The sequence below is a fragment of the Canis lupus genome, chromosome 11 (assembly GCF_011100685.1).
Source record: "Canis lupus familiaris isolate Mischka breed German Shepherd chromosome 11, alternate assembly UU_Cfam_GSD_1.0, whole genome shotgun sequence".
Classification (NCBI taxonomy): Eukaryota; Metazoa; Chordata; class Mammalia; order Carnivora; family Canidae; genus Canis; species Canis lupus.
In genome coordinates, this window is record NC_049232.1 from 30,783,551 (window position 1) to 30,799,544 (window position 15,994).

Sequence of the window (15,994 nt, forward strand, 5' to 3'; positions counted from 1 at the left end):
AAGGCTGGGAATTGTTTCAAATATACATTATCTTTTTACAAATTGAGAATGTTAATTTGTATACTTTAATTATTTTGGTTTTAACTGAAAAGCATATTATTTATTTTTCAGGCACGTGTACTTCCTATGTTTTTATATTGTTAACACTTGATGTATATTCAATCAATTCCAAATGTATTTTCAAATATTTTATGAAAATAACATTTGCATTATCACCGTCATGAAATGTGCTTGACAGAAGATAACAAATATTTTAATAATATGTAATTAAATTTTAATAAGCATTTGTTATGATTATCTAAAGCATTGTTCAAGCCCCACTTTGGCTGTGAAAACTACTAAATAAATAAATAAATAAATAGCTTTTAGGGGTACCCTCCTGGCTCAGTTAATGGAGCATGTGACACTTGATCCAAGCCTTATATTGGTTATAGAAATTACTAAAAAAAAAGTGATCTTTAGAAACTAAAATATTAATATCTGTATTTCCATAGTGCTTTTAAAATTAATTCCAGAGTAATTATGCACAAGATTTTATGCATTGTGTATAGTCCTGCTGCTTCTGAAGTCAGGTTTTCCCCAGAAAGAAGGCAAGTTCTCCCCAGAAAAGGAGTTATGTTGGTCATTTATTACATTTTATTACTCCATGTGACTGCCTGGTGCCTTGAGAAAATATTATCCTTTAGAAAATAAAACTTGTATGACTACAAATTCACAATCCTTTTGTAGTAATTACACAATTAACTGTCATAATGTTATACTTTAAAAAAAATGGTAAGATGCTGTATTATATTCAGCACTGTAACCAGATGTCCCAATTCACTACTTCCAAGTGTTTCATCTCCAATCCACTCACTCATTTCCACTTTTCTCCAACTCCTCATAGAAATTCTGACATTTTATGATTATTAAGCAATTTTACCTGAGAACGATAAATACCAAAATATGTATATTTGAACATAATCATAACACAAACCATTTGACAGTCAGATTTGAACTGGCTTACTAGATTTTCTCAAGAGTCCATGTTGATCATGGGAGAATCCATACTTCTTTCAGATTTACTTTATGCATCTTAGAGGGAATTAGAATAGGTGTTTGCACACATTTCAAATAGATGTAAACTTCGGGCAAATTTTAGGTAATTTAAAATTTAGGTAACTTTTAAATCACTTACCCACATTGTGGAAATACAAAATTGAATGATATTTGAAGAGAATTTCCTTGGGGAAATCTGTGTTATGAACTTTCCCTAATGAATTTTCAAGATTTTGAGGTATAAGCTACTAATACCTCAACAGAGAGTGACTCTAAGGTAATTGTTATGGGGTTAAGACCTGCCAGCAGTTTGAATACCTGTGTTACTGTCTGGGGGATATTTTAATGTTCTCTCAAGAAATATATAGGGTGAGATAAAGATCCTAACAGAAAGGAGACCAAGATGGCATAAACAGATCTCAAGGAAGAAAAACTAGAGGTAACACCTGATGCCTAAGTGCTGAGTGAGGTTTAAAAATGAATGTCAAAAAGGTTAACTACTTGCCTTACAGATACTGCTTTACAATATCTGTAGAGATTGGTGGGGTCTTTGAAGAAACCACAGTTGTACTGACAAGAAAAAGTCAGCTTCAAATATCTGCCAGTTCAGGACAACATCATTTAACTAAGAACTTTACTAATCCCCCTACCTCTTCTCTCTCATCATGCCCGAAAACTAAGCATTTTGAAACTGTTTGGCAAGCTGGAGTAGGAGGAATAAATCCTACAAGCTTTGAACAGAAAAAAAGAAAGTAGTTGATCATCCCATCTTTCCTGAACCACTGGCCAAAACATGGCTCAAACTGGCAAAGAAGAAAGGTCTTCATGTTAATCCAGGCCACAGAGCATGAACTGATACTGTGTTTTAAAGTTCTGAAGTGATTGTGAACATTTTTTACATCATCAAGTAACCAGAAAAGTCAAAGACCTGTCTGAGTTTCTGAAGGTGCAGGGAAATAACTATCATGGCAGTGATTAAAATAGACAATAGTAGACAAATATAAAGTTGCTTTGTTTAGTTTATCTCCCAATCTGTGCATAAGCATTGGAACAGTATTCACAATGAATTCACAAGAATAAAGCTGCCTTCACAAGGGGGCGCTGTTTCTTCAATATAGCAGCACTGTTCATTGCAAACACACAAGGTCTTAGCTTCTCATGCTTTCAATTTACTTCTATCGTGTGTAATATGATCTGTCATGGCTTTGATACAACCACTGTGGTCGGTCTGCCTGAATTCCAGGTATATTACACATTTACAAGAACTGTTTCCTTAGAAAAAGGAAGTTGTGGTCTCATAAGCAAGGAAGACACTTGGTTTAATGATGTAAATTTTTTTTAAAGACATGAGAAGGGTATGTAATTGCAACACACCACAAAACCTACAGTGCTTCTCAGATAACAGAGAAATTGCTCCAATCGATTTTAGCATCCCATTAAGGCCAGCCAGCAAACCAGGGATGTATTGTCTGCAACAATGAAGCATTCCCCTGGAGACTTAGCTTGGTAGAATAAATAAAAAGGGGTAATTCCTTCTATTAATTCAGTTCACTCTAGCCATTGATAGGAATATAGAGTCTGATTCCTGAAAACTAACCCAGGACAAGGGTGGGGGTGGGTAGGAGGGAGGAGGGTCTACCATCACTAAGAAGAAGGTGGACCATGATATGAATTATCAATTTTATTGTATCATACAGTAATCCCTTTATCCATGGGGGATATATTTCAAGACCCTTACTGGATGCCTTGAAACGGTGCATAGTACCAAATCCTATATATACTATCTTTTTTCCTATGCACACTTGTTAGTCACAGTGAGAGATTAACAATAACTAATAATAAAATAGAACAATTATAACAAAAGTTCATAATAAAAGTTATGTGAATGTGGTTTCTCTCTTTCTCTTATTATACTGTACTCGACCTTCTTGTAATGTGAGATGATCAAATGCCTACATGATGAGATAAAGTGAGATGAATGATGCAGGCACTGTGACACAGTATTCAGTGACTATTCATCTTCTGACAATACCTCAGAAGAAGGATAATCTACTTCTGGATGAGAGTTGACTGCCAGTAACTGAAACTGTGAGTAATGGAAAATGTGGAAAGCAAAACCACAGATAAAGAGGGACTACTATATATCCTAGGGGAAACCAAAATTTCCTCTTCCAGTAACTAAAAAAGAAATACTGAGCAAATGGATGAAAACTTTCATTGTGATGTTCAAAACAGTTAAGATAAATACATAAGCATTAAATTTGGGGGCGGTGGGTAGAAAGAGATGGATGGGATATGACCATCCTGAACTTGTCAGGACAATAATGATTCCCTAGTTTACAAATATTCCCCAGTAACATAGAGAAAAGTACATATGCATCTTTCAAACAATATGCTAAGTCTGCGTCCAAAAGTACTAAAACAGAGATCAAAGATGGCAGTGAAGTAGGAAGACCCTAGATTCCTCTCATCCCATGAATACAAGTAGGTACCTATCAAATCATCCTAAATATCTCAGAAATCAGCCTGAAGACTTACAAAAGAAACTCTACAACTAAAGGGAAAGAAGAGGCCATGCCAGAGAAGGTAGGAAGTGTGGAAACATGGTTTAGGGGAGAAGTGGATCACAGGGCCTAGGGAGGAAAGAGAGCCACACCCACAGAGAAGGCTGAGAGAGAGGAGCACACAGGGGAATGGCACAAGGCAAACAACCCCCCAAAGCCATTAGCTTGGGAAATGAGAAAGATTGAGTTTTGTGAGTTCTTGCAACCAGCAGCGCTAAGAGCCTGGAGTTTTAAAGGTCAGCGGGCTTGGCTGGGATAGAGCCCAGAGGGTTCCTGGAGAGAAGCTAGGCAAACAACCAGGGGGCAGATGGTGTGGAAACAGCCATCTGAAGGGCACCTGTGGCACACAGTGAAGAGATTATTCACTTATGTCAGAGAGCATCTCTGGGAGGCAATGTTCACAGAGATGTCTCCCCAGGAGAAAGGTCGCTGGCCAGTGCTATTTCCCTTCCTTATTTTTCGACATAAAGACAGAGCCACTGGCAGGAGGCAGCACAGCATGGACACTGGCTGACTAACTTGCTTACACCAAGACCCACTCCCCTGCACTCTGGCAGGACTGCACTTGCCTCAGTCCCAGCATGGCAGGTCCCTCGCCCAGAAAACCAGCACAAGCCCCAACCCACACCATATCTCCTGACCAGAGAGTTTCACAGGGCCTCAGGTCTGGTGGAAGTGGTGTCAAATCTCATTCCATAAGCAGACCAGAGTACATCTAGTTAGAACTGGCCACATTGAGGCCAGGGGCTCAACACTGTCTACAGCAGGCAAGGAGAGCCTCTGCAGATGACTGGATTGAAAGATAGAGTAGCCAAAATAGCAAAGAAGAGTGCATGCAGCACACAGCAGAGATACTCCCTGAAGTAGCAGGCCCAGGGCATTACATGACCTCTTACGCATAAGGCCATTAATTTCAGAAGCAGGAAACAAAATTGGTTTTATAAACACACAGAAGAAAGGAGAGACTTAGACCAAATGCCAAGATGAAGAATTCATCCCAAATGAAAAGAACAAGATATGGTCATGGCTAGAGATCTAAGTGAAACAGATATAAGTAACATGCCTGATGGAGAACTTAAAGCAACATTTGTAAGGATACCTTATGAGTTTGAAAAAAAAATAGAGGACATCATGGAGATCCTTACCGCAGATATAAAAAAAAGTTTTAAAAATATCAATCAGAGATGAATAATGCAATAATTGGAAACAGCCTTCATAACAATGAAAAGTAGGCTGAAAGAAGCAGAGGAACAAATCAGTGGCCCTCTTCTCCCTCTGCTCCCCTGGGACCCCATGTTCTCTCAAATATCTCCCTTTCTATTCTAAATGGCATGCTTGCTGGATAAAGTATTCCTGGCTGCTTGTTTTTCTTGTTGAGCATGCTAAATATATCATGCCAGCCCTTTCTAGCTTGTCAGGTCTCTGCAGAGAGGTCTGCTGTCATTCTGATATTTCTTCCCATATAAGTTAGGAATCTTTTGTCTTGAGCTGCTTTTAGAATTGTCTATCTTTAAAATTTGCAAGTTTCACTATTATATGTAAGGGTTTTGGTCAGTTTTTGTTGATTTTTGGGAGGTCCTCTCCATTTCTTGGATATGAATCCCTGTTTCCTTCTCCAGATTAGCGAAGTTCTCAGCTATGATATGTTCAAATATACTTTGTGGTTCTCTCTCTCTCTCTCTCTGCATCTTCTGGAATCCTAATAAGAAGAATATTATTCCTTTTCAAGCTATCATTTTCTTTTTCAAAGCCTTTCCTCGTGGGTTCATAATTGTTTTTTTCTCTTTTTTCCTCAGCTTCCTTCCTTTCCATCAACTTGTCTTCTTTTAAAAAATTTTTTTTTACAACTTGTCTTCTATGTCACTCACTCTCTCTTCTCTTCTACCTCATTAACCTTAGCAGTTAAAGCATCCAGTTTAGACTGCATCTCAGTTAAAGCATTTTTAATTTCATCCTAATTAGATCTCAATTCTGCAGTAAAAGAATCTCTAGAGTCCTTTATGCTTTTTCCAGAGCCACCAGTAATTTTATAATTGTACTTCTGAATTGTATCTCTGACATGCTACTTAAATCTATATCTAGTAGATCTGTGCCAGAGACTATTACTTCCAATTCTTTCTTTTGTAGTGAATTCTTTCTTCTAGTAATTTTGTCCAGTACAGAGTGCTTGTATGAGCGAGCAGAGTCAAAAATATCAATCACAGCCTAGGTAAAATATACCCTAGACAATTCCAAAGAGGTCAGAGACCAGAAAATAAAAGAAAAAAAGGAAAACAGAACAGAACAAAACAAAAAGACTATGAAAGTGAAAAACAAATATAAAAAAATAATAAAATAATTTTTTTAAAAGGGGGTAGGGCAGAAGTGATGGTGGAGGGAGAATATGGTCTCCCTAAGGGGACCTGGAGGGTGATCCTCTTGGTTCTGAGTGTATTTTGTTCTGTATGTTAGAAGGTGCTAAATTCCAAATTTATATAAGCCAGCAAAACTTATAGAGAGACCCAACATCAACCACAAAACCAGAAACAAGATAAAAGAGGGGGACAGAATGAGAAAGAAGAAAGAATATAATCTCACAGAATGGACCAACATGGTGCTCCACTTGGTTCTGAGTGTATTTTGGTCCATATGTTAGAAGGTACTAAGTTCTACCATTATAAAACAAAACAAGACAAAACAAAAACAAAAACAAATAACTTATATTTCTACCAAAATTACATACATTTAAAGGAATCTAAAATTAAGAATATATCTTAGACATGTAATTGTAGAAATATGAAAGTCAAAAAGGAAAAAGCTTTAAAATGAAGAGTTCGTAAAATATTGTAGTTAAGGCAGGAAAAGAAAAAATATTGGGAATTTTTAAACCTGAAAGATAAACGAATCATAAGGAAAAAAATATCAAGTTCCATATATTATTTTCCCTCAGTCCTGGAACTTTGCAATGCTGCTTGGTCAGTAAACTTGCCCTTCCTTTGTTCTTCCTATAGATCTTCTGGGGGAGGGGCCTGCTGTGCTGATTCTCAGGTGTCGGTGCCTGGGTGGAGATGCCCCGCCCATCACCAGGTGGCCAAGCTCAGTGTGAAGCTATTTGTCCTGTGAGGCCTTTGTTCCCTGTATGGCCATGCCTTTCCCGGATGAAAGGTAAAAAGAAAAGAAAAATGGTGGCAGCCAGATCTCCAGCTCTAGAGCCAAGAGTTCCCCTTGAGTACAGAGCTGCAGTCTCTCAGTGCACACTGGTCTAGGTCCTCCTGGGCGTGAGGCCACCGATCTGTACAAATGCAGGGCACTCAGCGGCAGGAGAGTTTTCGCCGTTTTGAACCCTCCCCAGTTTGGCATGTCCCTGAGAGAATGGAGGATGGTCAGCTTTGTCCAATAACGCACCCTGGGAGCAAAAGCCCTGTGCTTCTAGACTTGTGCAGAAGTCTAGTTGGATAGACTTGAAAGTGGGATAGCCCACTTTCTTCAGTTGCTGGGCTCTGGGGTAGAGAGGTCTGGTGCTGGCCTGTCTACTCTGTGCAGTTCTCCCAGATTGCCCCAGGATGGTTGTGGTTTTCCAGCCTTTATCCTGATTGGACCCCAGTTTGTGGTGAGCTTTCTCCTGGGTGCCCCTATTCTTACTGTGTCTCTGGGAATATTGAGACTTCACTGTCCATTCTGTGATTCTGCCTTATTTCCCCACTGAGCACTTTTTAATCAGGGAAGACTCTTTCAGGCACAAATTTCTGAAATTCCCAATTGTCCACTGCCCTGCTTTCCTGCAGCAGCCTTCCACGGCTCCCTCCCCCACCGTTTATCTTCTGATATATTCCCTTCATTCCTCTTCTCCGCCTTCCTACCTTTTCAAAAGTCATCACTTTTCTCTCTGTAGCACTCCACCTGTTCTTTCTTTACATTTCATGTTGAATTCATAGGTGTTCAGGATGTTTTGAAAGTTATCTAGACAGCTTTATGGGACCAGATGAATTGAGGACCCCTACTCTTCTTCCATCTTGCCTTCCTCTTCCTTCTCTTAAGTAAATAAATATTTTTTTAAAGCAAAGAAAAAAAATCTTAAAAGCAGCAAGACAAAAGAAGCCAGTAAATGACAAGGGAAACTTATAAGGCTAGCAGGAGAATTTTCAATAGAAACTCTGCAAGCCAGAAGAGAGTGGCATGATATATTCAAAGTACTAACGGAAAAATATGCTGCCCAGAATACTTTATCCAACAAGGCTGTCATTCAGAATAGAAGGAGAGATAAGAAGTTTCCCAGACAGAAACTAAAGGTGTTCATGACCACTTAACCAGCCCTGGAATGTTAAAGAGGACTCTTTGAGAGCAAAGGAGAGACCAAAAGTGACAAACACAAGAAAGCATCAGAGAAAATGTCCAGAAACAATGACACAAGTAATAAAACGGCAATAAAAACATGTCTATCAATAACTACTTTGAATGTAAAAGGACTAAGCCCTCCAATCAAAAGACATTGGTCGTCAGAAAAACAAAACAAGCAAAGAAACAAACAAAAAAAAGATCCATCTATGTGCTATCTAAAAGAGATTGATTTTAGACATAAAAACACCTGCAGATTGATAGTGAGGGAGTGAAGAAACATTTATCACCCAAATGGATGTCAAATGAAAGTCAGAGTAGCAATATTTTATATTGAACAAACTAGACTTTTTTTGGTCTTCTATTGTTTTTATTCTGCTTTGGTATCAGGGTAATATTGGTCTCATAGAATGATTTCTAATGTGTTCCCTCTATTCCATTATATATAAAATTTTGAGAAGGATTATCATTATTTTTCTTTTTAATGTTTGGTGTAATACACCAGTGAAACCATGTGGTCTTGGGCTTTTATGTGATGGAAGATTTTTGATTCCTAACTCAACTTCCAGTCTTGTTATTGGTCTAAGAAGATTTCCTACTTCTTGGATTCAAGATTCAAAATCCAATTGTGGTAACTTGTGCATTTTTAGTAATTATCTGTTTTTTTCTGAGTTATCTGATTTGTTAGTATATAATTGTTATAGTAATCTGTTATTACGCTATATATTTCTATAAATCTGTTGAATCGTTTTCTCTTCCATTTCTCATTTTGGTTTCTGAGTCTTCTCTCTCTTTCTCTCTCTCTCTCTCTCTCTCTTTCGGTCTCTTAGTTAATGAAGTTAAAACATTGCCAACTTTATTTTTTTGGAAAAAATGGTCTTAACTCTCAATGTTATGTTATTGTTTAGTCTGGTCTCCATTTATTTCTGATTCTTCCCTGTTATTCCCTTCCTCTACTAAATCTCAGCTAAGTTTTTTTCTTTTTCTAGTTCCTTGTGGTTTAAATATTATTTACACTTCTTTTTGTTAATACAAGCATTTATAACATAAATTTCACTCTAAAATCTGCTTTTGCTTCATCTCATTGTTTTTGGAATATTGTGTTTTCTCTTACTTTTGTTTTGAGACATATTTTGATTTACTGTTTGATTTCTTATTTTTTCCATTGCTTATGCAGTAGTGTAGATATTTAATATTTACATTGTAGATTTCCCAGCTTTGTTTTATTTTTGATTGTTATTTTCCAATCCATTGTGGTTGGAAAATATACTTGGTATGATTTCAGTCTTCTTAAATTTGTAATATTTGTTATGTCTCTTTTTATGTGATTTAACCAGGAATTCTTCTGTGTGTACTTGAAGAAAATGTGAATTATATTTTTCATGGATAGAATGTTTTATATATATCTTTTAGAACTATGTACATTGAAGTGTGTTTTGAGTAAAGAAAAACGTTACTGTTAAAAAACAATAAACAATGACTTTAACTGAGAGTGCTCATTTAAAATAAAGCATATCAGAGGGGAAATGGACAGGGGGAGGGGTGAAATAGGTGACAGGGATTAGGAGTACACTTATCTTGATGAGCACTAAGTAATGATGTATAGAATTGTTGAACCACCATATTGTACACGTGAAACTAATATAACACTGTATGTTAACTATACTGGAATTAAAATTAAAAAGTTAAAAAAAAAGGAAATTGCTAAGAAAAAGGTGCTAAAACACAATCAATGCAAACATACGTCATATGTTCCATTCAATTCAAAAGGATTAGAGAAATATATATATATATATATATATATATATATATATATATAAATCACAGCATGTGGAAACAGCTATGGTACTTAATTCTTTTCTCACTGATTTTATCACATAATGGAAATTTTTGAACATTATACCTGCCATGGTTATTGGAAAATGATAAATAATGACCCTGCAAAGATATAAGCATATGCATCATGGGCAAGAAATGCTAAGGATTAATGAAATAAAATTAAAGAGATTGGAGTTTATAGTAAAAATATAATGAACTTAATGATAAAACACTATGGCATTAGCTTTTACTTAGGGATGAATTATCTTTTTGTCTGTGTTTTAGACTACAATAATTTTATTTCCCTTAATGAATTTAGTTTCCACTGAAGTGTTTCAAAATGGTTTGAAAATACATTTTACATTTTTTCTTACTTCCTGTGACATTCCTCGTGTCCAGAGGTAGAATTAACAAGACTTCATGGGTGATATAAGAGTGGTGAGAGAGAAATCCAAGATATTTTTCAGGTTTCTTTTTGGGAAACTGGGTAGATGGTATTTCTTTTCATAGAAATGAGAAAGAAAAAAGTAAGTTTGTGGAAAAATATTGTGAGTTCAATTTTAATATATTGGAATTTGAGAAGCTAATGTGCTATCAAATACATTTGCTGATATGATTCTCAAGAATGAGATCTTAAGAGGACATATTGATTTGAGTGTCACTAGATATAAATAATCTCTGATGCTACAAGAGTAGATGAGTTCAAGCATGAAAGCTATGGACTGAAAAGAGGAAACATAAGTTATTGAGTGAATATTAACTCTTAAAAGACATATCTGGAAAAAGGAAAGACTTACAGCAAAGAAAAGAATTAATGAGGGCCTGGTGATGGGTAAGGAAAGAGGAAGTCACTATGGGAGGTCTACCCAATTAGAAAAATTCCAAATAAGAAAATCTTGGAAGTCTGAGAAGTGAGTCCCTATGTCATAAACACTGCACATGGTTTATTCAGAGACAAATCAACCACTTTGTTAGACCCACACCATATTTCATCTTAACACTTGGATTCTGTGATTTGTGATTTTTTACTAGGAATTTTGAGTACCAAGTTGCTTTAAAATTCACTCTGGGTAGGTAGCAAATTAATCCCCCCCCCCCCATTTTCTTTCAGCATCTAACAATTCAGACACCTTTATGAAGTGGTTGACTGCTCAGAACACAGAACAGGAAAAATTCAATTCAAAATGAGGTAGCAAAACTGCTGTGCTTTCTTTGTCTCTAGATCAAGTCATAAAGAAATAGTAGAGCCTAAGTATAGAGAACCTAATGCCAGGTAATAATTTGTTTGTTTTCATTTTTTAGACAAGCTAGATTACATGTACTATAACTTGGAGAGGCATTACTTGATCTCCCAAATATCCTTGAATTTAAAGGAATTATCTATCAGATGGGAGTCCTATGAAGAAAGCCAAAATAGATAAGTCATTTGAGATTTGCTGAGTTGGGTCAGATAAACCTTATATTCTTTCTTTCTCTTTCTTTCTTTCTTTCTTTCTTGGGCTTGCGGGAGGGCGTGGGGCGGGAGGTAGGGTGAGGGGGGGAGGGGGGAGGTAGGGAGGAGGGAGGGAGGGCGTTCTTAGTGCGTCGGGAGTTTTCGGGCGTCTGGGTTTTTTCTTATTTCTTCTTCTTTCGGTCGTTCTTTCGTGAGGGAGTGTTCTTTCTCTTTCGGTTCTTTCTTTTTTCGTTTCTTTTCGTCTTTCTTCTTCCTCCGTCCTTCCTTCCTTCCTTCCTTCCTTCCTTCCTTTCTTTCTTTCTTACTTTCTTTCTTTCTTTCTCTTTTTTCCTTTTATTTATTTATTTTTTTAATGAGAGTTTACTAAACCGGTGCATTAAAGGAATGATGTAGACCCAATACATCTGTATCTCAGCAAGGTATTTGACATGAGATTTTCAAAGATAAGACGTAGAGAATTGATTCCTGGATAACAGAGCATTTAAATGGATTCCTTAAACCTGTTCAGCAGTGTTAGGCTCTTAAATTAGAAGAGGGCTCAAATAAATGGAATCAGCAATTATGAAGGCTTTTATATTAAAGATTTAATGAAAGCTAGCTAGTCTGTAAATCCTGATTTTGTCCCTGAATAGCTCACCTCCTCCCTGCCTGTTTCAGGTTTGAGTGAAGGCTTGACATCAGTTAAATATGAAGTCCTATTCTAAAGGATAGGTATGAAAAAAAATAAAGGATAGGTATGGGGAGCTCTTGATTTATACACAACAGTCAAAGGAAGTTACATGGTACATTGTGAAGAGCAACTCCTATGGGGTTTTTGGTTTACACAGGCAGAAACCATATGGGTCAAATGATTTCACTCTGACCGTTTAATATTTCCCCCATTTCATTGTATAGTATCTGGTGGCTCACCACTGGGGACCCTATTGAGAAAAAAAATGGCAAGGATATGTATGACTAACGAATTCTATCATACAGTGATGATAAATGGTGTGAATCTAATTTTGCCAAAATAACAACTTGACAAGATATCTTTGGAGGTATTCCATATGACACAAGGTATTGTTCCTTGCTATTTACTTGGCTGTTTGATTCTCTATAACAGTCCGTCTGAATTATTTCAGTCCCTAAGCTTTCCAGAAGAGTAATGTTTTTAAAAATTTTTTTTTCCAGAAGAGTAATATTGATAAGATCACTGGATATGACTCTAAGCCACTTCAAACTCTTGATCCAACCAATCCTATCTACATCATCCCCATGCATACACACATTTGTGTGTATAAATGTATAAACACACTCACTGACTTGCAGTATATCACATAGCTGTCCAATCTATGCTTAAAATGAGGTTTGTTAGTCTTTGAGTACCCATACAACTTTGGGGATATATGGAAATAGGAGAAAGCAGAGGATTTCTCGAACAAGGGTTCCCAAAGTTCCACTAGAATACCTATAGAGAAAAGCTATATACAGAGAGAGAATATATACATTGTCACTCTATCTTTTAAAATTTCTTTTATGAGCATTTCATATTTTTACTATTATTTGTCCATCTATAATAATAGTGATAAATTTACATAGTTTATAAATAATGTGCATAGATTTGAGCATATATTTAACATTAACTGATGGATTTTTCCATCAAAAATATTTGAAGATCATAGCTCCAAAGCATGTGAGGGCATGAGAAATAGTTCAAAAACAGTAGGTTAAAAGAATTGAAAAAGTTCAAATTAATTAACTGTGATCTAAATGTAACACATAAATTCAAACCTGAGTATAACATATAAAATAAATTATGATGTTTTAAGGAGTGTGTGTGTGTATGTGTAAGACAGAGAAAGAAAAAGGTTAGTTGGATAGTTGAAGGGAGGGTTGTTTAGAAACATGAAACTGGACACATTAATACCACTTGTAGATACAAAAAATAATAATAAATTGAAGTAAAAAGACATGTATTTGGTTTTATGGCATAAACAACATAAGAACTATTTAACTTTAAAATTGCATTTCAACATGCAAAATAACTATTATATATTACCAAAATTGATAGAATTTATTTGCTTTTTTTTTTTTTTTAGAATTTATTACATTTTATTGGGTTACAGCCTCAGACTTATTCATGGATGCTCATTCAACTATTGCTTGTGGACCATGATGTCAACTAATAAAATACCTTTAAAAATTATCCATAGGGGCACCTGGGTGGCTAAGTCACTTAGGTGGGTAAGCATCTGTCTTTGGTTCAGCTCATGATCTCAGGTCCTGGGATAGAGCCAGTGTTGGGCTCCTTGCTCAGTAGGAAGTCTGCTTCTTCCTCTCCCTCTGCCCCCCACCTCACTTGTGCGTTCTCTCTCTCTCTCTCAAATGAATAAATAAATTGTAAAAATAAGATTAAAATAATAAAGATTATCTATAAGTAATACCACCACCACCATTTTAGAACTTGAAAAAATTACTAGTTTCCATTCTCTACGTAATTTTAATTTACAACTATAGGTTTTGATAGTACTCCTATTAGAAGATTAATTAAAAACAAAACAAAATCCTGATGTAACAAATTTTATTTGAAAAAAAAAAGTCTCTATTTAGCTAAGCAAAGATGTTAATATGTCTTTAGTCATCCTTGTTCTGTATTACAATCAAGTCTTGTAAAAAGAGCAATAAGAATGAGTGAGACTTACCAATATACAGCCTTTCCCTACAAGATGATTAATGGCTGGAGGATGAAAAGTGTCAAACCCCTCAGGACTTCCCTAAAAGGAAAAGAAAAAGGGAAGGGAATTCACATTTTTGGTAACTATTTGATGCTGGCGAGATAAATCTAAGTCAGCTGATGAGATAAAAAATGGAAAGCAATAATAGACACCTTATAGATTAATGAAACTGACTAATTAATGCTAAGAAATAATACCATCAAAAGGGTATCCTTGGTATAAAGTATTGTAACCCATTACATTTAAAGAATGGATATAATTCCTAAGTTTTTCTCTGATGATATAATAATCAGGCTATAGGATATTAATTTGATTAACCACAAACCCATTTTCTTTCCTTGAAATGACAATTTACCTTATTAAAACATAATTTTTTCAATTTTTATATGGTCTTTAAATCTGTTTTTTCTTTTTTATGTTGCATAAGAAAATGAGCCACTCACAACTTTTTTCTGTTATGTTACTTGTTATTCAGATATGTATTCTCATAGATTCAGAAAACACCATCTATCAAATTATACTTATAAGCTATAGAACTCTTGTCCCACATCCAAGTGCCTGTTGGACTCTAGAACAGTTAACAACTTCAAATTAACAGCACAGCACTAAACAAAATATTTGAGGCCATAACTATAATAAACTATAATGTACATAAAAACCCTTTAATATATCAGGATAGAAAATATGCAAGTCCATAGCTGAATATTGACCAGATAAGTGAAGCTCAAAGAAAAGTCATATATAGTTAATATTTCACCTAATATCACATATTTAACAACATAAAATTGAATTCGGTAACAAAGATCAGGTGGTTCCATCAGCTGTTTAATGATTATGTGGTAATTTGCTACTGAGATCTAAAGAGAAATCTGCAAAATTTCTGCCATTTACTGACCACAGAGAAGTGGGCATTTAGAGTTCATCATGATTTCTCACATCTGATCCAAATGTCCCCTCCTACACACACTGAAGCGTCTCTTCCTAGAATGTCCCCTTACTACCTATTCAAACATTATTCATTCTTTCCAAACCACTCTAAACTCACCTCATCAATGGAGGCTTAATTTTTTTGCATTCAGAGGCTTGTTCCAATACTAATACATATTCCATCATATATTTTTCACATACATGCCTTCTTTCCTCACCTAAGTGTTTAGTTTATTAGAACAGAAATCATGCTCTACATTTCTGTGTGTATTCAGAAAGTCAGATTCTAGTAGAATCCTAACCACTCAGCATGGAAAAAAAATATATATGTTTTCATTACTTAGTAATTGGTGAGTCTTTCTACATGCACTATATCTGAAGTGGTTAATCTCAAAAATTCCATTGAGAGATCAAGAAATGACTTTAGGTTTTGAAGAGAGGAACTGCTAGTCTGTCTTGTTTGACAAACACTTCTTGCTCAGGACTAAAGAAACAATATCAGAATTATTTTATTTTCTACATGCCTTTAGTGGATAATGTTAAAATCTTACAAGGTATTGCTATAACCTTCTGCTAAACTTTCAAAGAATTTAGGATCTAAAAAACCTAATCAAAATAACATTGAGTTGTTATGTGCCAGATGTGTGCCTCATCTATACGTATATATGTGTGTGTATATATATTATGTTGATAATTTCTTTTCATATGTAAATACAAACTAATAAGGGAGAAACTACTGTTAATTTCCCTTCTTTTCAGATGAGGAACCTGAAACAGAAAAATATTGAGTTACTTCCCCAAAGCCTGCTAGTCAGTAAATGGTAAAGATGGGATTTAAATGCAAGCAGTGACTCAGAGCCTTTCATATTAACTTCAATAATATGCTACCTTGTCTACAAGTCACAAATGCTAGATAAATGAGAAGAGAATGCCAGAAGGAAGGAATGAGATAGTTCAGTGTCAAAATGTGAAGCTGACATTTTTAAAAAGCCAGTAGCAATTCCTAAAGCATCTACTTTTCACACCCCTCCCCCCATACCCCGGGGAGTCTTAGAATCAATGTTTTCAGGTAAATGAGTCAAAAAGTTATAGAACTTTAATCTTGATATAGAAATGTATTTAAAAGTTTAGAAAAAATAAACTTTCTTAGATATTTCATGGGCACT

At 35.5% G+C, this 15,994-nt stretch overlaps 1 protein-coding gene across 13 annotated transcripts in view; it reads right to left on the bottom strand.

Moving 5' to 3' along the window:
• Nucleotides 1-15,994, bottom strand: part of PTPRD (protein tyrosine phosphatase receptor type D) — a 2,163,408-nt gene that overhangs the window by 1,597,980 nt on the left and 549,434 nt on the right. For all 13 annotated transcript variants that reach the window (XM_038552342.1, XM_038552385.1, XM_038552349.1 and 10 more), the window contains one exon: nt 13,869-13,940. The gene's annotated coding sequence lies outside the window, so the exon portion shown is untranslated. The remainder of the gene's footprint in view (nt 1-13,868; nt 13,941-15,994) is intronic.